This window comes from Solanum dulcamara, chromosome 1 (genome assembly GCF_947179165.1).
Source record: "Solanum dulcamara chromosome 1, daSolDulc1.2, whole genome shotgun sequence".
NCBI lineage: Eukaryota > Viridiplantae > Streptophyta > Magnoliopsida > Solanales > Solanaceae > Solanum > Solanum dulcamara.
In genome coordinates, this window is record NC_077237.1 from 51,679,370 (window position 1) to 51,706,803 (window position 27,434).

The 27,434-nt window shown below is 38.2% G+C and overlaps 1 pseudogene; it reads right to left on the minus strand.

Moving 5' to 3' along the window:
• Positions 1 to 2,945: 2,945 nt before the first annotated feature.
• LOC129893087 (uncharacterized) lies at positions 2,946 to 8,106 on the minus strand (annotated as a pseudogene).
• Between the last annotated feature and the right edge of the window lie 19,328 nt (positions 8,107 to 27,434).

Genomic DNA, 27,434 nt, shown 5'->3' on the forward strand with positions numbered 1-27,434 from the left:
GTAAGGTAACACTATCATAATCATATAAATAACATATGGAGGAATAGTGAAATAGGATTTCTAAAATCATAATCATGATAAAGGAACTAAAATAAATAGTTGGAGTCCATGCATAAAAATTAGTAATAAAAAAAAGACTTTCTTTCAAAAACATATACATCAAGTTGAGTGTAAATCAGTAGCCTTGCATAATCATATTCGTAATACAGCATATTTTAAAATGAACCATAAAAGGTTAAGAACATATAGTAAAAGGATGCATAAACTAGGGCGTTTCTTATAATTGACATATACCATGTGAGCTCATGATATCCAACAGATAAGCCAGTTAGGCGGGCTGCCCTATACCTTGCCAGGGTTTAGGACCATATCATATATATATGGATCCACTAGTATGTGTGTCTCAAGTTCTACAATGGCGCTTAGTTATGAGACTCGGAGATTGATGCTACAGGTCCATGGATGCTAACGGGAAGTTTATTAATTATAATACAATGTTAATTATCTACCGTAATGTAAAATATAATATTTAAAAATGTTACTGTGACACCCCGTAATATTTTTCACTAAGATTCGAACATTTCTTCACGTGAGTGTAGACTCGGACCAGAGGACTTGAAATTTTTCACATGAGTTAAGATGAGTTCCTAAGTAATTAAAGAGCGTTAGAGGTGATGTGGGGTCATGAAGGACCCCTAGGACTAAATCAAGCCAAAAGATTCGTCGTGGCTACGTTTGAGGAGGAGTTTGCATGAGGGGTTGGCTTCTAATGACCCTATCTTTTGAAATATGACGATATGGGTGGCCCACGACCTACCAAATTAAAGGTCGTCGAGTCTTCTTTCTACCGCCACCAAGAATTTAATTTTTGGAGTTTAGAGTCAAAAGATATGACGATCCTAAGATGAACTAGCACAGTAGAGATTTTCAAGCCTGGGTTACAATTGCTGGAAAACTGGGCTTGGCGCTGTAGTGCCGCGATGCACCACTATCGCACCAGAAACATGCCTCAGTAGTTTGGTCTCTAGCATGGTGCGCCACTAAATGGTGTGTAGGGTTTTTCAAGCCAATTTCTAGAACCTAGAAAATATTGGCCTTGGCGCTATAAGGGCGCGACGCGCCACTATCGCGCCAAGAATGTGCCTCAGTAGTTTGGTCCTTGGCGCAGCGCGCCACTATGAGGTGTACAAGTTTTAGGCGTAATCAGCCTGGTGCTGCAAGGGTGCAACGCACCACTATCGCGCCAGGTGCATTTTTAGCCTATTTTCAGAACTTTTGAGGAGGGGTAATTTGGGAACTTACCCAAATTATATATGTATCACCCTAGACCATTTTGGGATCATATTATTGCAGCCTCTCTCTCTATAAAAAGCCTTAAAAATTTCCCTCTCTCCTTCTTCTTCTTCTTCTCCAAATCCTTCTCCAACAAAGATTGCCTTCAAGAGCTTTAAGAATTCAAGCCTTCTATTGAAGACCTAACATCAAGGTTTCTTCAAAGTCTTCAAATAAGGTAGGTAAGTCTAACCTAAAATATGGATTGAGTTCTTCCATATGCCCATAGATGTGTTGGTTAGGAGTTATGAAAGAGTTGCACCTTCTAGAAAGGTTTTCTTGAAAGTTTTCCCTAAACTATGGAATGTTTTTAGATACAAATGGTTGATTGATGATTTTAATGACTTGATTTACTAAATAGTTATTTTTCATATTATTAACTACGAATGTATCTTTGTATATAGATTTACAGGTATTGACGATATTCTTGAGTTGAGTTTTGTTGAGGGTATGGGTTCATGTTTCATTCACATGAACCCAAGATGAGATTTCTTTTCATAAATGTCTTGAGGATGAGATGGATAGTTGTGTGTATATATGTATTGATTGGAATGAAATAAATAAATTGGTTAGTCAAAAATATCCCTTTGCTTCTATAAAATGAACATAGGACAAAAATAAGGATTTTGGAGTAGATGTTTGATGATTGATGTGGTGATGATACTTGACAATGATGTGATGATAATTCTTGATGATGATGTAAATGATAATATATGATGATAATGTGACGATGATGTTTTGATGACGATGTGAGTAATGATGTGAATAGTGTTTATTAAATATGTGTAGAATGATTCACTACAAGAAATAAGACTTATTGTGGCGCCAAACGTCGCTACAAAATGATCCAAAGTCGCCGCTAATGGTATATAGCAGCGACAATTGCTCCGTTCGTAGTAGTTCCATAACTAAAGGTTATTTGTGACGATTAAACAATGTCGCCACAATAAAACTCCATCTGTAGCGACATTATTTGTCACAATATATAAATAAATATGCCACAAAAAATAATAATTTACAACACAAATATTTGGAAAGTCGCTCCTAAAATATGACCTATAGTGGCGACATAGTTGCCACAAAAGCTTACACGCTAACTGTGGCTACTGTTATGTCGCTCCTAAAATATGGCCTATAGTGGCAACATAGTTGCCACAAAATCATATACGATAACTGTGGCAACTGTTATGTTACTCCTAAAATATGACCTATAGTGGCGACATAGTTGCCACAAAAGCTTACACGCTAACTGTGGCTACTGTTATGTCGCTCCTAAAATATGGCCTATAGTGGCGACATAATTGCCACAAAAGCTTATACGCTAAATGTGGCTACTGTTATGTCGCTGATAAATGTTGATATTAATTAGTAGCATTTCCTATCGCTGCAAAAAAATATAAACTATTAACATCAACTTTTATGTCGCTGCTACACGTCATTAATTAACAGCCGCAAAAATCCACTAAATATCAGTGGCAACTTTTTTGTCATTGCAAAAGGTAATATTCATCTCGTTACTATAGACCAATATTTAGTGTTTTAAAAACAAATTCTCTAGAATTAATATATATATAGATATTAAAAATATCTAATATATAGTATTTCACAAAATTAGAACAAAAGCATTTACGAGTACGTACATATTAGCTAGTACTTCAGTTATCATTGTATCTCACAAAATTAGAACAAAAGCATTTCGTGTTTGCATATACAAGTACAAAAAGCAAAAACTCCCATTGCACGCCTTCAAACTACTTCTTGATTGGGCCCCATTGCATAAGAACCTTGTCCCTGAAAATAGAAAAACAATATCAACTTCCTCGAATGACTTCAATGTCTCAAACTGTCTTTCATAGTATTCCTTTTCTCCTATAATTAGTAAAAAAGTAGTCAAAAGAGGACTGAGGATGTTAAAGATAGGAGCTTTTCATATAGCTTCTATTGAGTCCTCATTTAACATCAAACAGTACTTAGTCTACAGAAAAGAAAAATTACCACTTTTTTCCTTGCCAAGAACATGTTTCTTGGGATGTTACTCTTCATATCCCAACCTAAAATCTTAACTTTTCCTTATACTTCACAACATAAAGTAGCAGCTAAAGCAACAATATTTTGTAAATAACAACTAAAAGAAGCAAGATTTTGACTCCAAAAATGGAAACACAGAAACTAAAAAGTTTACAAAACCAAAACCTACAATAACACAAGACTTGAGCACTTTATCTGGAAGCCTTAACAAAAAATCATGCCTTAGTGACTTATTAAATGAGTTTCGCCGGCTGAAACCAAGAAAAGCTTTGCCAAAAGTGTCCTATAGATAATGATGAGCTTATCAGAAGCCTTCACTAGTTTTCAGTAAATAGATAACACAAAAAACTTCCAACAATCTTCCACTTACTGTTGATAACTAAAGTACTTCTTGTTGGACATAGGCCATAGCTTTGTTGGATTCGGCATCTCTAAAGCCATGGAAAGCTTTCCAGAAAACATTTCAGTTGTTGGATTTTCCTAATAACTAGTCCAACTTTTAATGTAACTATTTTCTACACGAAGATAACAATTTATTATATTCCAAAAGAGCAAGAGAAAGTACCTGTTGCATTCTAGTCATAATAGCAGCCATTTGTTCTTGAAACATCTTGTCTACCTCGCCTTTCATGTGTTCATGCTCCTCTTCTAATTTTTTCTGCAAATCTTCTTTCATATTTTTTTTAAATCAGCAGTCATTTGTTCACGTTCTTCTTGTAACTTTCAATCCATATCAGCTTGCATCTCTTGACGAATACTTTCCATTGCCGAAGATACACTTGCCTTTATGTCTGACTGATGTAGTTGAGTCTTTTTAGGAGGCTTCTTTCCATATCCTTTTCCCCGAACATAGCCTGATCTCTCACCGAGAACCGATGATAAAATCTCATCCCTAGTCATGGGATGCTCGATCTCTTCAGATTGTTGTTCAACAACAAGTTGTTGAAGCTGACCCTGTAATAACATTTAATTATTTCATTAAAACATAACGCACATATTGAAAGTAACTTTGGACTTTCTTTGGTCCAGCTTTTGGACTTCTTCCAATGCAAACATGTATTCCGAGAAGCAAACTTCCCTGCAGATACATTGTCCAAATGCAGTCATATGCTTGAACATACACAATATTTCTATAATTTTCAGCAACTACCACAAGAAACTACGGGCTACATCAAGTTGGACAAGCTAGGGATGGCAAGTTTTAGAAGAAGAAAACTCAACCTCCTTGAACTCTTCTTACAGCTTTAGTGTTCTAACTTCTTCTTCTTCAATTTGGATGTCTCTATTTCATAGCTATATCGACTTTGAAGATTTAATAGTTAGGACCTTTGTAAAGGGGAGAGTCCCTTATTTATAGCTTTCCTAGACTAAATAACTTATCATTAGAGATAAGGACTAGAGTAGGTATTTCTGCTCTGTTTTTGCTGTATAGGTACATTGCAGACCTACAACACTTGATACAACACTTGGAATTCCTCTCTTGTTTTCTTCCATTGTGCAAGTAAATAAAGTGTTGCAGCACTTTATGACTTTGTTGTCGAATTGCAGCATACATCTAGAACCTGCAGGTTGATTTAGCATGGTGCAATGGAGTGGATTACTACATCAACAACTAAGTTTACTGCAGAGCTGCAATATCCAACAACAAATACTTCAACTACACAACCATGTACACATCTACAATACAACCATACTTGGAACCTTTAGCATCCAACAACCTGCAACACCTTACAATAGTCATCCTCATCTTCACCTTCAGAACCTGCAGAAATATGGGGCAGAAACTGCAGCTGCAGTTAAGTCCTCAATGGTGGTCTCATTTCCATGTCTTCAAGGGTGTTTATTTACATAGACAAAGAAACTTTACAGCTGATGTTTTTCCCAAACACAACCACAAATCCAAAGAAGAAAGATTACATATTGAAGTAGACAAGGTGAATTAATGACTATCTTGAGAAGAAGTTGTCTCCAAAAAAAAAGAATAAAGTAAATTGTAGTAGATCAAAAAGATAACAAGCTAATGTATTTAGGGAATTACATGAATCTGTTGGGATTGCGGATCCAACCATACACGTTCTCCATTGTCTTTTTTACGTGTATGCTGAATCTCCTAGACTTTATCTGGTGTGTCTTTTTCTCCCGATTCAGGATTTCTCTACAATATAGTTCAATAACAAAAAAAATATATAAGCAAATAATCATATAAATAACAAGAAGTATATGTAATTATAGAAGAACAAATGTGTTTTCACCGTAGCTTCCTCTACTTCTGCAAATGATCGCTTCCCACAAGAATGCATAGTTATCTGTTTTTCTCTATTTTTTTTGTTTCTCTCACTAACAACCTATACTAAGTCAAGATATCAAAAAATATTTATGCTAGTCTAGATAGCTACTGAAATATGTCATGTTTTCCATGTAAGCATATGCCTAAGATTATAGAGTGGGCAACAATGTTTTGGTTATAATAAAGTTACCTTGAATTTCTCACTGCCAAAATACTTAACTAGGTATTTCCAGTCCTCCAACTCAACATCCTCAGGTCGATGAGACAATCTTTCTTCATCAGTATCATAGGCAGAGTAAGAATTATGCAATCGAGCTTTCCATGCCCTAAAAAGTCTTTGCATAGTGCTTATCACAAAGCCTTGTAACTTATGTTCTCGCAGTCCACCACAAAATTCAAATTTGTCCTGAACATATTATAATATTAAATTTGATAAATTAAGTAATTTAAAGACAATACAAAATGGAAAGTAATTTATTACCTTAACCTTATACCACATTGCTTCTCCATGTTTTAAAACAATCTTTTGCCAATTTCCATCTCGAAATGAGATGCTGCTCCTCATGATCAAGCCACAGTATTTAACAATATCTCTAGCACCAGAACCCACAGCTCTATCAATGTCATCTGGAATAATTATATTGATTTTTCCTTCGTACTTGGTTTTAATATCAACCGTCTTAGATTTATATTTTCCTCTTCCTCTCTTTTTATTGATGCGAGAAACTGCAAAGCAATAATATGGTGATCTTGAGAACTATATGAAATCATGGCATCTTATCATCTCCACTAAAAGCTTGCAGATTCATGGCATCTTATCACCAAAACATCTTTTGTTAACCAATTATCCTCTTCTTTTTTCAACTTAAAGATACATAAAAATTTGAGCTTATATATTTTAAGAAACAGATCAAAAGAAGATTATTAAATAAGTGTCTATATCTGCACCCAAGAAAGAATGAAACTAGTTAAGCCTCTGTCAAGTATGAAAACTAGCAGATGAAGGGAACTAGCATAACTAGAAGAAGAGAAACTGCCAGCATTTTAAGTTAATTTACTTTGCTGCAGAACACCACCCATTAGTATATTAGATCCTTGTAAATTTAAATTTCCAGAACCAAGACCAAGCAAAGATAATTCTGCACCACTAGCTAGGGACGTGGACTAACATGCACCAGTTTCAACCTCCGGGGGCTTACACTTTCTTCTAGAGTTCTGGATGATTGTGTCTCTGGAGATGTTCTTTGGATAGGGTCATTTGATATTTGGCTTATCTGCTGAGGTCCTTGCCTTGGGTTAGATGATTGTTCTGTCTGTAGAGGTCCTTGCCTTGGTGGTATTTGTGGCTGAGATGTAGTTCCAGCAAGACTTTCTCGTCCTTGAAAATTTCCACGTCCAGTTCTTATACCACCTCTTCCACTTTTACCTCGTCCAGTTCCTTTCATTTCCTACAACATGATTAAAAAGGAGAAGCATAAGATTCAGAAATTAAAAATGATAAAACATATATCTACCAGCTAAAGAAAACATCAAATACACAACACTTCTACAATCTCTAGCAGCTACCACAGGAAACAAAAGGCTACATCAAGATGGACAAGCTAGGAATGGCAAGTTTCAGAAGGAAAACTCTGAAAAGGATCAAACTATCCTCTTGACTGATCTCATTCTCAATGTGTAATAGACTTTTTATAAGTATTCTATTTTATTTCTTCTTATTCCATCTAGTTATTTCCCATTGTAAGGGGAGAGTCTCCCTTGTTTACTACTTCAGTAGAACTAAGAACATACTGCTAGAAGTAAGAGCTAGAGTAGTTATCACTTGCATATGCCACAATACAGCAGCAACAGTGACTGCAACTGATCAACAGCAACAGCCACTCAGCAACAGCAACAGAGACCAAAAGCAACCAGCAACCTTCAACAAATACACCATGCTACACCAAAATGACTCCAGATTGTGCAAGATTATAGCAAATACAACTCTTGCAGAACCCAAGAAGTTTCAGCTAAAAAGGATAATTGGAGACATTAGTCGAGCGACCTTGAAAAAGTTAGCCGACTTAAGTCGCAAGATGGAGCATTTCACAAATTGGAACTTCCAGCTTGTGGAAAAGGCCTCCAAAAGTTGCAAGATTACAGAAAATACTGTATTTGCAGAGCCCAAGAAGTTTCAACTCAAACGGACAATTGGAGACGTTAGTCGAGCGACCTTGAAAAAGTTAGCCGGCTTCAAAGGACTCTTGGAGGTCCTTTCCCTTTTGTTAGCTTGTGCAAGTTCTTTCTTGTTTTTGTTTGTTGGTTTGTGTAGATACACCACAATACAGAACCTGGAATGCTTTAACAACAGTAACAACAAGAGGAGACACACCAACAACAATTGTACTTCCAATGTTTCTGCTGTACAACACTTTTGGAAGTATCTTGCAACTTTGAGCCTTGTGTTGGAATTGCAGCATCTGAGATTGGATTGCCTGCACCAATAACTACCTTTATACCTGCAACAGCTCAACAACATCATATGTAGATGCTACAGCAGCAGCAACTACATTACAGAGATGCAGCAACAACAACATAAGAATGCTGTAGAGATGCAGCACAGGAATCAGCAATGGGATTTCTCCTTTAGTTTGTCTATCTTGTGCAGGTACTCTGAAGAGATGATCCTGATCACAAGGAAGGGTCTCCTCTTGGGAGTAGCTAGCAACAACAAACATCTTAACCCCCTCTACTATGGAAGTAACATGGAGCTACCCAAGGACCTGCAGCAGCCTATGACCAAGCCACAGCAGGGTATGATGTGCAGGGTGATTGGGATCATGTGGACCTGCACCAAGGCCTCCAAAGCTTGCAGGATTGCAGCAAATACTATAGGGGCAAGGCCCAAGAAGTCTCATCTCAAACGGATAATTGGAGACGTTAGGCGAGCGACCTTGAAAAAGTCAGCTGTCTTAAGCCTAAAGAGGGAGCAATTTGCTATTTGGAAACTCCAACTTGTGCAAAATGCCTCAAAATCTTGCAGGACAAAAGAAAAGCATGTTTGTGCAAGTCTCAAGGAGTTTCAGCTTAATCGGATAATAGTATACGTTAGGCGAGCGACCTTGAAAAAGCAAACAGGCTCCAAAACACTCTTAGAGGTCCTTTCTATTTTGCTAGCTTGTGTAAGTTCTTTCTTGCTTTTGTTTGTTTGTTGTATTGTTGCAGGTTACTGGAGTGATACATCAACATGCATTAATAACAACTACATGGAGGACATCAAAGATACAACCACCAAATTAAATAGAAACTCCAAGACTGCTATAGGCCCATCCTGGTTTTTCTGTCTTGTTGGCTGGTTGTTTTCCTTTGATGGTTTTTTTGTAGGTAGAACAGCTAATGGGTCACCTTGGCAAGTAAAAGGCATCAACATAGAGACAGCATCCTTCCAAGATAGGACCTCACCAACACATCAGCTCTCCACCCATGCCAATTCCTTGACTGCAACACCTGCAGCAGATCCATTGCACCCTAAAACTCTTGAAGCTCACTTCTCTTCAACATGCACTAATAACAACTACATAGAGCACATCAAAGATACAACCACCAAATCAAACATCTCCACTATAGCCTCATTGATGGAAATGTAACACATTGATTAAACTTAAAATGCTGATTATATTTACAAAGTTGCAGATACAAGCGTTATGAATTAATTTTATGTCAACCTAATCAAAATAAAATACAGAAAACTTATCAAAACAAGATGTAGACAGATATACAGTCGTCTCTGTTAAGCAATCTTCAAAAGGATGTATCACTGTCATCTCCATCATTATCATCAATTAACTCTTCTTCGCTTTCTTCATTCTCAGATACATCTATATTATTGTCATTAATAAAATCATCATCCTGATTTTCTTCATCATTGGTACGCAAAACAGTTTGTGGTTCAATATCATCCCTATGTAAAGACACCGCAATATCAATTTCTTGGTCATTGATACTCAAGATATTACATTCCACTTCCTCTTGTTGATAAACTTCTTCATTTATTAAACAACGAAGAGACTCTCGATTTCAAGATAGATTTTCCAATGTGCAATCCAAATGTAGGACTTCCATCAACAGACATAGAAACACCCACACAGAGGATATCGAGAATACAAAATACAAAATACAAATGAGAATATAGAATTTCAGCTTCTAGTTTACCTCGCAAGATCGAGAATACAAAATACAAAAACATCTTTAGAACTTTCAGCTTTTAACTTACCTCGAGCTAATTTTCAAAACTTCAAATGGGCGAACTGGTTCAATCCTTTAGAACTTCGAACTTCTTACGCTCATAGTGATTTTCAAACTAGGAACTCTCTTCCTTCTCCATCGACTTTAGAGAACCCCATTCCTACAAAATTCAAGTGGGTTATAGAAATTACGTGTAAAATCTTAAAATACATAAACCTAGAAACGGATTTGAGCACATACCTGATGAAATACATACTTTATAGAACCCTATTAGTCAAAAATTGAAGAATATTCAGCAAAAAAGAACCTTATTCATATATATTTCACCAACAGATCGACACTACTTGTTCTTATAAATCGAGAAAAGAGGAACCTCTGTTAGCAGTGTTGTCTCTGTTTTTCTTTCCTCCGATCCCTTTTTCCCAAATCTATATAATATCCATTTTTTTGTTTAGGTTTGTGCAAGAGCTGATGAGAATGGCCTTTAGTTTAGCAGCTAAGAGATGATCTTTTAAAATCTCAAAGCTTGCCAAATTTTTACAGATTGTTTAGTTTATTTTTCTTTTAAATTTAATTTAGTTGGATTAACATTAGCGGCGACTAGGTCGCTATAAAATCTTATTTGAGGCGACATTTGAAAATTTGCTACTAAATATTTAGCGCCCAAATTTTATTTTAGCGTGACTTTATAATTTGCGAATTAGTGACAACTATTAGCAGCGACACAAAATAAGTCGCCACTGAAACTAAATATTTTGGAACGACCATAAATGTCCCTACTGAATATGAAGCTTTTGTAGCAACAAGTAGGGTCGCCACTAAATCTCGCCACAATAAGTCTTATTTCTTGTAGTGATTGATGAAGAGGTATATTAAGGAGGATGTTGTGTGATGAAGTGGATTGGAGTCTAATGTGATTTTGTGGTATGTGATATGTATAATTTGAGTTTATTGGAGTCTTAGGAATATTTTGATAATAAATTATCTTTTAAGGAGGAGCGTTAAATAAATTATTTGTGAACCTTTTTGCATAAACCATTTACACGCTATTTTGAGTCTAAGGAATCATTAGTTTCATCTTTGATTTAGAATGAAGTTTAAGTATGAGTTGAGTATGAGGAGCCTTTAAATGAGATGAGTATTTTTACATTAAAGTATCTATTTTGAGTTTGAGTCGAGGGATTGAAATTATGTTTTAATGTACATAATATTTTCTGCATTCATCGAGTTGAGATTGTACAAGTTTTAAAGAGAAGAGTTTGATGATTTGAGTTGAGTTTTGAAAAGAGTCCAATGAGACTTGCAATTATGACTCGATTGAGTTGAATTGATGAGAGAGTTGATGAGTTGGCAAGGTTCTAAATGAAACTAGCTGTGAGGGCTTGTTTGAGATGAATGGATGGAGTCTTATGAGCATGGAGTCATGGGAGGAGTATCGAGCACCGAATTGGGCAAGAGTATAGTCCATACTTAAACCCAATACCTATGTTGCCAAACGTAGGGGGATTGAACCATTAAAGTTGGATGCTTCCCCGAGAGGTTTGTCTTGACATTATAGGACTTGGTTGGATTGGATCCATGATTGGTTGACTCGTTCATACCCTGGCAAAGTATGAACGGACGCGGCAACAACGTCGGCTTATTGTACTGTTACTGGCTCATAAGTGATGGTTGTCGGATAAGAGAAACTCCCAAATAGGTCTTGATAGTACTCTGAGTCAATTGAGTTGAGTGGTTTATGAGTTGGTCCTGTCTAAACTATTTCTTGTTAGACTTAGGAAACTTGAGTGATTTGTTATATATTTATTGAGTTGAGTCCTTTGAGTTGAATTGTAAAACATTGCATAATTCAATTTGCATATTTACTGAGTTGAGTCCTTTGAACTGATTGTTGAGTTGAATATTGAGTTGATTTTATAGGGTCGGATTGGGTTAGATGATATGTGATTGACTTCGAGCTAACAGTAGATGATTGAATTGGATTGAATCATTTGATTGAACTGTATGGTATATGATTGGTCTTTGTCTAAAAATGTATTATTACTTTAGACTTATGACGCCTTGTTGAGTCTCTCTTATCTTTCTGATTTGAGATATTTGGAACGCTGCTATTCTTCCTTGAGGTATGTTTCATTCTGCCATATTACATACTCGTACATTCCACGTACTGACGTCCATTTGGACCTGCATCATGAAATGATGCAGAGGCAGGTTTAAGATATCGTCAATAGGAGCATCATTGGGGATCTATTCGCACTCAGCATATTGGTGAGTCCTCCCTTACATTTGGAGGACACCACTCATGTAATCTTGCGTAGAGTTAGCCTTTTCATTTTGAGTTGAGGTAGCCATGAACCTGTCATTGACACCAATTAGATAGTAATGATAGAGGCTTCATAAACTAGATAGTGATGGGTCGATTGAGTACTTCTATCTTTGAGTTATACTTGTCGAACTATTTTAATGACAAATATTTTAGTTGATCTATTGGCCCATGGCCTTTATTCTTCGAGTTGGATGAGTGATTTGAGTTGCCCGCTAAATTATTCTTTATTTTTAAATTTTCCGCTGAATGAATGAATGAACGGAGGTGTGACCAGGCTATGTGGTTCGCTTGGGATCCATAAATAGTTTCTGAGTGCCGGTTATGTCTAGGGTACCCTCCTGGGGCATGACAGTTACCCAATATAAACGAACCAAACCGACGGAACTGAAATATATTTGTTTTTGTGGTTTTAACTACACTAATGGTAATTGAGTACACCTGCTTACCCTATATTTCTTAGAAGATATTGAATAGATCTTCGAATTTTTCTTTCCCACCTTTTAATGCAATTGAATTAATTTGAGTTGATGTGTTTATTTTGGATTTTTGAATCAATTAATTATCAGAATCCAATTTCTCAGGTCATGATAGCACCTGGTAACACCCACCAACACGTAATCCTAACCATTTACCCTTATCCCGAAACTAAAGACAAATCGGCTATCAAGATGAAGATGAACAAATAAAATGGGAAAATAAATAGCAATGAGAAGAACGAGATCAACTGAAATAAAACACAAGGAACCACTCTAAGACTTGGCATCAGTCAACAATCGAGCATCTAAATCAAAATAGGAGTACAATGCTTTTAAAATACAAATATAAGTACAAAAATTCTTCGAAAGCAAGTAAAGACTAGTCCTAGCTCGAAATAGATGGAAATTGGCAATTCCAGACACCAAGAGCTCTCCCAATCCCTGGATCAATAGTTGATGCGCACAAGTCCAAATAAACAGTGATAACCCGTACTATGATCTATAGAATACAGAAGTGTAGTATGAGTACCAACGAATGGTACTAAGTAGGCATAAGTCAACTGAACTTCATAGATAAAGAAAGTATAAATAACATATAACAAGGTAAGTATAGCACAATTAATTAATCAGGAACTAAAATAATATAGATAAGAAATAAGTCAAAGGATATATAGTGAAAAGAGCGGAGTCAAGAAACGCACTTGAAAGTGCCAACCGACAACCTATTTACGATAAGTAGGCACCATAGGAGTCAACTACTCAAGAATGGAATATTAGCACCGCTAAAACACATAGCCACCTACCGACTAATCCCACTAAACCAAGAAGAAGAATACCAACCATAAGTCCAAATTAGGAAACCCTGCAGACCAACTACAATACAACAAGAGGTAAGTACAATTATAATCAAATAATAATCGACTGGATGCCCATACCCCAAAAGGTACAAATAATGACCAACCCAGCCCCCATAAAACTAGGGTACCAAACAACAAACAAGTATACTGGTTATAACCGATGCTAATGGATGCTAGTCTATAGTAAAAACCAGTGAAACCATCGGTGGCACTCAAGATCAATGACAATAAGTTTATAGACCTAACCCGGCCCTTGGACTGCTAGGTGGGATCCATGCAGCTCCCTCATCTAGTTTAGTGGTGTACTAGCTAGAGGGGCCCATAGGGACGCGAAAAGTCTGTATACACTGCCAGGGCCTGAACCAGGTATTACATAAATTTAGCACATCTCCGAAGTGGTATCGGTGAGTGAGTGGCAAAGATGATATATACAAAGGGAGACATCATACCGAATATCAATATAAATCAGTAACCTCAAACCATAAGAACCCTGAAAAGGGCCTGCCCAGCCAGCCAACAAACTCCTAGGGGCATTAGCTCAGCAAGCAAGAGTAGACCCGGGGGCATTACTAAGACCATCCACATATAAGAAAGGGCGTCGATGCGCCGACTAGTCAAGTAAAACTGAGTACATCCCAAGTGCCTCTAATGCCTCAAGTAGAAAAATGATACGTCATTGACACATCATAAGTCTCAAAACCAACCTATGAAAGTACTCTAGGTTGTACGACTTCCATAAATAAAATAGTTTCGAATATAGTAAATGCTTGGGAAAGCCTTCTCAAAACAACAGTAAACCTCAATGAATAAACCAATATTGTATAATAAAACATATGAAAATGCTCAATCAATGTAAGCATGTCATCACCATCATCCAAACAAGACACATACACAATATGAATAATACATCAAGACATACCATACTAATAAGGCAATGGAACTAACTTGGGGCCCAATCACTCTTTTAATATAGCCTCGGGTCCAATAACAAATAAGAAAAATAATGGTATCATAAGGCTACCGCTAAACAAAAAGCAAAGTAATCGGGAACCTACTCAATATCAGATAGGGGGAGAAAATATATCTATGATCGATGCCTTACCCCAAAATATGCCATCTCAGCGCCCAACGCACAGGTCTATGAAAAACCTAGGGCTACGATGAGCCACAGAGGTCTCAGGTACTAGTACAAAGGTACGCCCACCGTAACTGGCCCTACCAAAAGCTATGCCTTGCTATAAGGGTAATGAAATACAAAGAAGAATCTATGGCTCAAATCTAGTCTAAGGCAATCAATACTAATCCTAAGAAGGATAATCTTTCCAATCCAACAAGCAACTAAAGACACGGGCCTATGAAAAGAATTTCAAGAGACTAAGCTAGTCTATGGCTAACTTGGAGTCAAGAAAATTGAATAAAAGGAGGAAAGTCCTAAACTCAGCAAAAAAAACCTAAATCAAATGAAATATATACTAAACAATATCGACTAAAGCTTGGTCAAAGTGGAAGACCGTAGTCTATGTCAAAGCCGATTATGCATGATCTGAATCCTCCAATAAGAATCTTCCAATATCCAAATCACCTCAAATTGTCGCGACGCTAACAAAATATTAATCACAATGTCAATACGAACATTTTGACACCAAAATCACTTTTTTAGAAACAGAATCAAGTATAAAAAATGATTGTAGGACTCATATCAGGAATCCCAAATTCGACTTCATGGAAAAATTCATTTAAGCTTAATGAGCTTGTGGTCCAAAATACAACATAATTAAATGCTCGGAGACATGAAAAATAATCCATGTAATATTTTACACATTAAAGGATGTATCAAGAAGGAGGGTAGCCCTTTGGGCATGAAATTACCTCAAAATGACACTATTCAAAATTCTTCAAGCAATTCACAGCGTAGTCAAGATAACCACAAAAACTCAGGATTTTGAATCACCAAAAACATACTTAAAATAAGAGAGAAATTATAAATGTACATGGAGAAATAAACAGAAAATTGGGCATTAAACAATCCCACAGGCATCGCAAAAGAGACCCTGAAGATCGCTTAAGCGACTACCTCAAAAGAGGTGGGCCTCGCTTAAGCGAGGGCCATGTCTCTTTAGCGAGGGGTCACTTTAGCGACACCCACCCAGGTGGCAATGGTCGCTTTCGGGATACCCATATCGCTTTAGCAACCAATGGTGGCTTTATTAACGACACCAGGTACAACTGATGTAAAGGAGTTCTGAGGTTATTTTCCTAGTGTTTTAATGAAGTAAACCGTTTAAACTCCAAGAACTCCAAAACTTAGAAACGGGCATAAAATCCTAAAGGAACGACCAGGCAATTGAACTATTAGTGCCTGTAAGTCATAAATGATTTGAATTTGCTACAGAAAATCTCTAAATGTTGAAAAGATTAGAAAAATAGAGAAAATGACCTGGAGAGTCATTACAACATTAACTACTAAAAGAACTTTCCTCCGCAAAAGTAGAAGGATATTCACATCCCCAAGTTTCACGACCTAATTTCTGGGGTCATGATGGTGCCTACTATAACCCAGTAGTAGGCAAGCCGACCTATATCCTGAAACTATAAGTAATGAGATATCAGAGTAGAAGACCAACAACTCTATCTAAAATGGTAAAGAAAATAACAAGAGTATACATGAGCGGGCGGAAGCAAGTAAATATATACAAACCTAAAAGAATCCCTCCCAGAACATAGAAGTCACCTGTACAGAGCTGCAAGTAAAAGAGTACATGTCCCAAAACTAGACCACTAAAACAAAGTTCTCTGAAAAGAAAAAGACAAATAAAATGTATTTATAGAAAGAGACGGGTAAATCCAGGATGCTATGTGCTGACCCACACCTCCAATCACAACTGTAGTATGCTTGAATCAACGCCGGTAGCTAGTACTTGGACCTGCATCATGAAAACATATGCAAAGTGTAGTATGAGTTCCGAAACAACAAGTACCCAATAAGAATCATAGGCGGATTGAGCAAGATAAGTAAAAGTAAATTGAAATTCGAGTAAAAGATCACTATCCAAGACAGGACAAAAAGTAAAAGTGGTATGTACACAAGCGTACAAAAAAACAAAGAGAAAGAATCTAACTAACTCCGCCGGGCTCCCATAAACTCGAGGGTACGCTCATGAACAAATATAGAGTAACCACCTACATGGACTCCCATAAGCCGGACAGATACATGAATAACTGAAAGAACATGAATAGAACCAAACGAATTTCAATAATATCACTATTAAAAGTACGCGGTCTAGCTTACCTGTGCTCGACTTTTGACTAAATATACCTAATTAAAGTCCATGGTCCAGCCTACTCATGTCGACTAATTAGCTACAGTTACCCGATTGGAGTCCGTGGACAAGATTGTACATGGTTAAATTCCTGATTCCCTGATAAATTTTTAGTTTAAGTCTCATCTACTATCGGTTGTGGGTTGAGGTGTTAGAGTTTGGAAATAGTTTGGTTCAAGTTTAGGAAATAGTGATATTATTGAAATCCATTTGGTTTCATTCATTTTCTGTAAACTATTCTTGCATCGGTCTGGCTTATGGGAGTCTATGCAGGTGGTTACTTTTTATATGTACACGAGCATACCCATCGGATTTATGGGATACCAGCGGAGTTAGTTAGATTCTTTCTCTTTGTTGGCTAGTACACTCATGTACATACCCACATTTACTTCTTATCCTATCCTTGATAGTGATCTTTTACTCGTATTTTAGTTTACTTTTGCTTATCTTGCTTAGTTGGTCTATGATTCCTACTAGGTACCTATTTTTTTAGTACTCACACTATACTCTACATCGATTTTTGTGATGCAGGTCCGAGTACTAGCTACCGGTATTGATTCGATCCAGCTACGATCATGATCGGAAGTGAGGGTGAGAATACTACATATTAGATTAACCCATCTTCTTCTGTACATATATTTTGCCTATCTTTTGCTTTTTGAGACAACTCTATTTTCGTGGTCCACGTTTGGGACTTGTACTCTTTTATTAGCAGCTTTGTGTATGTGACTTCCAGGTTTTGGGAGGGATCCTTTTGTTTGTATATATGTGGTTGCTTCCGCCAATTCTTTGTATGCTCCTATTATTACTATACTATTTTAGGTTAGATTGATGTCTACCTTGATATCCCATTACTTGTAGTTCCAGGATATGGGTCATCTTTCCAACTAGTGGGTCATTGTAGGCACTATCATGATCTAAGAAATTAGGTTGTGACCAGTTGGTATCAAAGCCTAAAGTTCCCCGGAATCACCTGTATAGAGCTAGAGCTAGTAGAGTCCTGTGGATCGGCGTGAAAAGATCTGTGACTTACCCTCAAGAGGATATAAGATGTCTTAAGAATGTGTCTTTTTATGTCATTGTCATGTAGTGTGTATCTTTTTGGGTTCTGGAAATCTCACTTGTTCCACTCTTTTAAAGGATGATTGGCATGCATACTAGAGGTAGAGGCCGACTACGGGGTCATCCCAAGGATGAAACACTAGCCCAGGATTGAGAGCAGACTCTAGAGATAGAGGTGGAGTCACCAGTAGCTCTAGTACATAAGTAGCCGGTAGGTCTGGGACCAGCCCAGCTACCGCTCGAACCAGCCGTATCTCCAGGTTTACAAAAGATACTTTCCTAGATTTTAGCTTCTGTATAGGGTATGCAATATGCCCCAGCTCCATCCACTCTAGTGCCACAGGAACAACATGCAGTAGTGGCACCAGTTGATTAGCAATTGCCGGCACCCGCCACTCAGCCGGAAGATTCTGAGGGAGTCATGCTGCTTAGGGAGACGAAGATGCTCGGGGTTTTTTTAGATTATCACCACCGAGGTTTTCTGGGACTGTGGGTGAGGATGCTCATGAGTTTCTACTTACTTACCATGAGCGTCTATAGACCTTGGGTCTAGTGGAGTTAAGAGAAGCCGACTTCACTACTTATCAGCTAGACGGTTCCACCAGGTAGTGGTGGCATAGCTACCTAGAGACCAAGCCATCTAAGTCTCTACCAGTCACATGGGCTAAGTTTTCGAAGGACTTCTTAGCCTGATTTATCCTTAAGAGCTTAGAGATCAGCTTCAAGATCAGTTTTGATGATTGAAGCAAGGATCTATGACAATATTAGAGTACGAGGTCCAATTTCATGAGATCTTAGGCATGCCACTGTTATATTACATACTGAGGAGGAGAGAGTTTGGTTTCATGAGAAGATTGAGGAACCAGCTATAGATTGAGAACTCAGTCTTTAGTCTCAGCGGGCTACTCATTTTTGGAGGTGGTAGACTATGCCCGCATGCTCGAGCAGCTCCATCATAAGGCCCAAGGGGGTAGCGGCAAGAGAGCTATATAGGAAGATATCCATGATAGGCACCGTTTTAGAACTCGACAGTCTTATCATAGATCTCGCTAGAAATTTTAGTCGGGTTAGTCAATCCACCCCTTATAGGATTCTCTTTAGACATTAGAAGATGATCAGTACCATCACATTGGTTCTTGTATCAGTCCGAGTCAGGGACAAAATAGTTCATATATGGATTCTTTTGGCCGAGGTGGTTAACCTCCAACTTTCAGCCGACATTCCCAAGGGTCATATGAGTATGTAGAGCTAGATCATTGATCCCACGAGTGTCCTCAGTGCAGGCTAGCCTTACCCGCTGCATAGGCAGGTACACCCACGCCAATACCAGCACCTCTAGTTAGAGGTGGAGGCCAGGACTAGGATGATAGGGGTGGTATTATGGTGCACAAGGATATCCCCGGGGTGTCAGGTCAGGAGGCAGAATTGATGCATAGGGTAAAGGAGACTAGGCCTACTTTTATGTAGCTCCAACTAGAGAGGAGGTTGAGGCCTCGCACGATGTGATCACATGTATGATTTTATTATGCCATCAGCCTGCATCTTCTTTATTTGATCTAGGCTCCACATATTCTTATGTATCTATTTATTGTGCCCCTCAGCTAAGTATGAGCCTAGAGCTATTAGTTGAGTCATTACATGTTTTAACCCTGGTAGGTGATTCTTTAGTAGTGGATCAGGTCTTTAGATCCTATATGGTTACTATTCAGGGACATGACACTAGAGTTGATCTCATTTTACTTTATATGGTTGATTTTGATTTGATTTTGGCCATGGACTAGTTATCCTCTCACAGTTTGGTCTTGGATTGCTATGCCAAGATCATTACCTTAGCCATGCCTTGAATTCCGTTGATGATGTGGTAGGGCTCTTGTAGTAATACATCGATTGGGGTGATCTGTTTCATTTAGGCTTGGAGGTTACTAGATAGTGGGTGTTTGGCGTACTTCTCTTGTGTTAGAGATGTGATTATGGAAGGCCCTACAGTTAATTCAATACCTACAGTTCAAGAGTTTGCAGATGTGTTTCCTATCGATCTACCTGGTCTTCCTTATGACGGCAACATTGACTTTGCTATTGATGTAGAGTCGGGTACTCATCCCATTTCCATCCTACTATACCATATGGCCCCCACAGAGCTCAAGGAGCTTAGTGTTCAGCTTCAAGATCTCTTGGATAAGGGATTAATTTGGCATAGTGTATCATCTAAGGGATTCTCAGTCCTATTTATTAAGGAGAAAGATAACACTATGTAGAAGTGCATCGATTATAGGAAGTTGAACAAGGTGACGGTGAAGAACCTTTAGGATGCTTTGCTGTTTTCTAAGACCGATTTGAGATTCATCCACCACCATTTGAGGATTAAGGCAGCAGACGTCCCTAAGACCATATTCAGGACTCGTTACAGCCACTATGACTTCTTGGTGATGTCTTTTGGGTTGACTAACTCCTTGTCGCAATCATGGACTTAGTGTTTAGGCTATACATGGACTCATTTGTTATAGTTTTCATCGATGACATTCTGGTATACTCGCGGAGTCAAAAGGATCATGAGCAGCATTAGAGAGTAGTGCTCAAGACTTTGAGAGATCTACGGCTTTATGCCAAGTTCTCAAAGTGCAAGTTTTGGCTTGAGTCCATAGTATTCTTAGGGAACGTAGTGTCCAAAGATAAGATTATGGTAGATCCAGTGAAGATTAAGGTTGTTCGTGATTGGGCCAGACCCACCTCTATGACTGATATTCGTAGCTTCGATTGATTGACAAGGTACTACAGGCATTTTGTTAAGAGGTTTTCTACTATAGTAGCACCTCTGACTCAGTTCACTCACCAGGATGTCCCATTTGTTTGGTCGGAGGATGTCCTATTTGTTCGTGATTGGGCCAGACCCACCTATATGACTGATATTCGTAGCTTTGATAGATTGACATGGTACTACAGGCATTTTGTTGAGAGGTTTTCTACTATTATAGCACCTCTGACTCGGTTGACTCGCCAGGATGTCTCATTTGTTTGGTTGGAGGAGTGTGAGAGGATCTTTTTAAGGCTCAAAGAGTTCCTTACCACCGCTCCTATATTGATTCTTCTAGTTAAGTGCGAGGTATTCACTATTTATTGTGATACATCCGGTGTTAGTTTAGGTTTGAACTGATGTAGCAGGGCTGGGTTATTTCTTATGTGTCGAGGCATCTTAAGATGTACGAGTGTAACTACACCACTCATGACTTAGAGTTGGCGGTGGTAGTTTTTGTACTTAAGATTTGGAAGAACTACCTCTATGGAGTTTAATATGAGATTTACACTGATTATAAGAGACTTTCGTAGAATATAATCCAGATGGATCTTAATTGGAGTCAATACTGCTAGATTAAGCTCCTGAAGGACTATGAACTCTCTATTCTTTACCATCTGGGAAAGGAGAATATAGTAGCGGATGCCTTGAGTCAGAAGACGATGAGTATGGGTAGTCTAGCCTTCCTTTCTACTATGGAGCGACCCTTAGATTTGTACTTCCAGTCCTTATCTAAACAAATGATTTGACTTGATATTTCTGATTCTCGGTGTGTCTTAGCTTATGTGGGAACTCAGTCATTTCTATTGGACTAGATTCACAGCTATGAGTTTGAGAATGAGGACTTAATTGCTCTTCGAGATCAGGTTTTGGGAGGTCATGCTAGCCTGGATACCTTAGATTTTGATGGGGTTTTGAGGTTTAGTGGTCGACTTTGTGTTCTGTGAGTTAGGGGTTTGATTCAGATGATCCTTAGCGAGGCCCATGATTCCAGATATTCCATCCATCCAAGCACTACTTAGATGTTTTGTGACTTAAGGCACCACTAATGGTGGAGCATCATGAAGAGAGATATTGTGGATTATATGTCACATTGTTTGAGGTATCAGCAGGTTAAGGCCAAGCAATCAAGCCTGTGGTGAGCTTCAAAGATTACCCATTCTCGAGTGGAATTAGGAACGAATCACTATGGATTTTATTATGGGTTTGCCTCTTACTTCCATTAGTCTAGATAGTATTTGGGTCATCAGGGATCGATTGACCAAGTTAGAAGACTTCCTTCCTATTCATACTTCCTAATGTGCTGAGAGGTTAGCCTATATCTACATTTGGGAAGTGGTTCGCCTTCATGGTGTGCCTATTTTCATTATCTCAGAATAGGGCTCACAGTTCACATATTACTTTTGGAGGACCTTTCAAGAGGAATTGGGCAGCTATGTCAACCTTAGCATAGCTTTTCACCCGCAAACTAATGGTCAGTCAGAGCGCGGGATTCAGTTTCTCGAGGATATGTTGTTGGATTGTGTTATGGATTTTGGGGGTCAATGAGATCAGTTTTTGCCTTTGGTTGAGTTTGCGTACAATAATATATACCACTTTAGTATTCAGATGGCCCAATTTGAGGAATTATATTGTAGGCATTGTCACTCTCCAGTTGGTTGGTTTGAGTCTACAAAGCCTAATTCATGCGGTACAAACTTGATGCAAGAGGCCTTAGATCATGGAAGGGTGATCTAGGCTAGGCTTAGGATAGCTCAGAGCAGACACCAGAGCTATATTGATCGTAGGCATAGGCCGTTGATATTTGTTGTTGGTGACAGAGTATTCCTCTGAATATCATCCATGAATAGAGTGATTAGATTTAGAAGGCAAAGCAAGCTTATCCCCAGGTATATTGGTCATTTTTATATATTGAAGACTGTTGGCGAGGTTTCATATGAGTTAGCTTTTCCCTCAACCTTTGCATCTATTCACTCAATTTTTCATGTTTTTATTCTACGCCGGTATGTTTCAGATGAATCCCATGTTCTTTAATATGACGCAGTTGACTTGGATGATCGTTTGAGCTATATTGAGGAGCCAATTGCTATTTTGTTAGGAAATGTCAGACAGTTACGTTCTAGAGACATTCTTGTGGTTAAGGTCTATTAGTGGCATCGTCCAGTAGAAGAGTCTACCTGAGAGACCGAGTATGAGATGCGAGCATAGTTCCCCAGCTTATTTGAGACTTCAGGTACTTCTTGACTCTTACTTTCGGGAACGAAAGTTCTTTTGGTAGTGAATGTTGTAATGACCCTCCAGGTCATTTTTGAATATAAGCATTCATTACATCTTTTTGAGTGTTTCTATAGTGACCCCAAGTCATTTATGACTTACTTGCACTGACTCATCGGTCACCTGATTGTTCATTTGGGTTTTAGGCCTGTTTCCCTATTTTGGAGCTTTTATAACTTGAAAAGTTGACTTCAGTCATAACTTTAGGAAAACAACCTCAAAACAAAATTTTGATAGTTCTATAAGCTCTGTAATGGACAAAATAGGCTAGTAACATAGTCGGTATGAGTACTGAGACAATCAGTACGAGTTTAGGACTATCTGGTGCTTTTGCCTTTGAAATTTGGCCTACAATTGACTTTGGTCAGCATTCTTGGAAAACACACTCAGATGAAAATTTTGATAGCGCAGTTAGTTCCAAAATGTCGAGTTTGGTCTAGAACCACCCTTCATTTGCTTCTCGAGGCTTTTAGTCTAATCTTGAGGCCCGTTGAGGAATTTTCCTCAAAATGGCCTATGGGTGTGGGACCTACTTACAGTTATAATGACTTCATATGGAAATTTTGACTGCATCATTGAGTCTAAAACATCGAATTTGGTAGGGTATCATATCTCATTTGCGCATATGGGATTCTGAACAAATTTCGAGCACTCCGTCTAAGTATTTGAACTTGGTGAAAAACTCAGCTTTTAGTTGATATCAGGTACAACACTATCCGTGATCGCGGGCCCCAGGCCTCGTTAGTGAAGGTCCATGATTTTTTTCTCCGTGATCACGGAGCATTGGCTGCATTCATGGAGGCTTGAGTATTTGACCTCCACAATCACAGAACTATGGCCATGTTTGCGAAGACCCAGATCCTTGGCCTCTGCATTCGCGAAGCACTATAGCCACGTTCGCGAAAGCCAATGTCCCGGTCTTTTAATAATGACCAAGGACGATATTCATATTTTATTTCAAATATCAAACCTCGATAACTCCTTCATCTTAAGCTTAAATAGGTTATTCCAAGGTCTAATTTAAAGAGAATTTAGTGGGGAATCTAGTAGTGAGCTAAGAAACACAAAGGTAAGCTTCGTGTGAGGTAAGAAAAAGAATTTAGCTACTAGTTTAGTAAATTTCAGAGTGGTATTTTATTGAAATTGTGGAGATTCTATCTTGATTATATGAACTTCATCTTTAGTGATTTTCTAGGCTAGATTGCGGTTTATTTTTCAAGAAATGTCATAGTATAATTTTTTTTGGTTTGGGAGGGCCCCATTTTTTTAGAATTCGCTGATCAAAAAGATTTCATTTTTATATTTTAGTTTGAATTTTGTAAATTTAGTTGCATGCTCATGTCGCATTGTTTTCCACCCAAATAGTGTTATAATGTTAATTTGTGAGCTTGGGTGATGTTTAGAACCTATTTTTGGACGCAGGTCCAACATTTCTCATTTTAGACCCCGAAATTGGTTTGTCTCAGAATTTAATAACTTTAGTTTCATAATGATCATATTAACATTGTGATTCTATTATTGATAGCGTGGTAGCATTCGGAGGCCGCTCGAAAGGGAAAAGATTAGGTTTCGTGAGTTAGAGCACTTGTGGTCAGCTTACAGGTATGCTAAAGTTTTTCCCTCGTAAGACTCATCGTGTTTAGGCAATTGTACATTAACTTGTATGAGTTTGGAGGGGTTTGGGAGTCGAGTATGCTAAATTCCTTGAATTCATGTCCTAAGCCTTACTTTGGGTAATTATTAGACTGTGTAAACAAAACCCCTACGACTCAAATCAAACATACTACGATATAGCAACTATACAGAAACCCTAACCTCCCTAAAAGGGCAATTTAGTCACAAAAATGGACATGGGGTGGGACCCACCTCCCGATGCTGAAAAATTTCGTTCGAAAGATGGAACTGTAGATTCCGTCGAGACGAACACAACAAAAGTTACCACGTTACCAGATTCTATCTACAGCTCCTCAAATCTCCAAAATACTGAAGAGATCACTTTTCAAGTTTCTCGGGAGGAGCTGCTGAATGCAGAAAAAATTATTGCTTTGAAAAATTGTGGATTGCTGCAGGTTACAAGGAATATAGGAGATGCATCCTCATCTCATATACTACATACAGTGAAAAAATCCAACACAAAAATAGTCCAGATTGAGAGCAATGAAGAGGCGCATATTGACACCACTGTGCAACCACTGCGCCTTCACGTTTCAGGTGGTTCCGGCGACATTTGAGCCATCGCACCACCTGGGCTTTGTTCTCAAGGATATGGCGCCCCTCAGGGAACAAAAATCTCCGGCGAAATCATCGCCGGCGAACAGTTCGGCGTCAGCGGCGGAGCTTCGGCGAACAAAACTGAACAAGATGAATACCAAAATGATCGTCAAGCTATTTCCCATCCTCCCAGACATGAGCGCCAACTCGAATATACTCTAATTGTTTCGAATTCCCATTTGAGCTCTGACAACAATGGAGTCGCCGGAGCTCCGGCGACTGAATTCATCCAAGACCAATACCAAAATGTGCGTAACAGTGTGGAGAGGCATTCTAACAATAAAACATGTCTCGAATCTCCACAAACAAGTTCAAATTCAAAAAGTCGTCAAGACGACTTTGAGGGTGCCGGAGCTCCGGTGAACCAATTGGCACAAGAACAATTCCAAAAGGTCCATCAAGGTGTTAGGAGGTTCCCAATCTATATAGAGTGCCTCGAATCACAAACAACAAGCTCAAACTCAAAAAGTCGCAAAGACACTCATCTTAATGAAGAACACTGTGACAGTGTTCTTCAATCTGAATTTGTAACTGGTGCGATGGATCATGATAAATATGACCAACAAGAAAATAGAATGGGAACATTGGAAGGCATTAAAGAGTATGATCAAGTCCCCTAAGAAAATTCGAAGGGGAATTTCGTTGTTGAGCAAGGGAACAGTGCCCCTACAGTGGTTCCTCTAGGTAAGTCCTCTAACTATTTCAATCAATATATAATAGAACGTACTAGTCATAATCACAATGTTGATCAAATGCATATTGATACTGTCAAATTTCATGAAGTTAGTCTAACTGATAATAATACTCAAAAAGAAAATGTAGCTAATGCAGCTACTGTTAAGTCTACTGATATGCATCTTGTTATGTCCAAGAATAATGAAGTACTGCAGACTTCTACTCACAATGTTGATGTTGATCTTGTTGATAAACACAAGGAGCAGGGGAACATATTACCTGGAAATGTTGAAAAAACCAAACAAACTGCCCAGTTGAACAGGGGTCTCAATGTGAAATTTCAACATGTCCAAAAACCTTATGTTCCTAATAGTAACCCAATGAAAGTGTCTAATAACTTTGATGCTTTCAAATCCAATAATAAATCAGCTACTATGAATACTAGAAGCAATTTAGGTCCCAAATATCCAAACCAACTTAGAGCTCCAACTTTTAATACTTCTATTTCTACTAATCATGTGGTGTCCCCTACTAATCAGTTACATGTCAAACAAAACAAGCATCCCAATACTAATATTCTAACCCCTCTAAATCCTGTCATCCATCAGACCTTGGCTACTAAGCTGAGAGCCCAAAAAGCCATTAAAACAGCCATTATTGATATTACACCCCCCAAAATTACTACAAAACAAGGCTATCCAGCTATAGTATTTACAGAAGAAGATTTCTTAGTGAAATTGGCTAGTGATTGTAAGTATACTCTGATAGGAAAATTCACTAATACTATTCCTAAGATAGAAACCATTAGACAGGAATTCATCTTGCAAACAGAGCTCAGAGGAGGAGTGAAAATTACTCATTTTAACTCTAGGCATCTGTACATAGACTTGGACAATGAATATGATCACTCTACTGTATGGTCCAAAGGAAGAATGCACATAAATGGACAGCTTATGAGACTCCAGCTATGGACCCCCACCTTCAATCCTGAAGAAGAAACCTCTCTAGTTCCTATATGGGCTATATTACCAGAACTACCTTGGCACTGTTATCATCTTGAAGTGGTAACCCCTTTACTGTCCCCAATTGGAAAGGTGTTGTTCTTGGATTTGGCAACCTACAAGAAAACAAGGGGTAGTGTTGCCAAAGTCAAAGTACAAATTGACCTTACAAAAGAAAGACCACAGCATGTATGGATGGGCTATGGTAAAGATGAAAATGGAGCAGGAAGGTGGCAGTCTATTCAATATGAAGGGGTGCCAGATTACTGTCAACACTGCAAACATCAAGGTCACACCATTCATGTTTGTACTGTTAAAAGAAGGGATGAGGATAAGCAGAAAAAGCAAGTTCAAGAAGAAGAAGCAAGACATAAAGATAAGGACAGCACTGACAAGAATAAGGAACAACAGAAAAATGATCTAAAGCACCAAGAAGACAAACAAAGTAAGGAACAACAAAATACTAGGAGGGCTGCAGCTGAAAAAAGAGACCAAGAACATGCAGGTTGG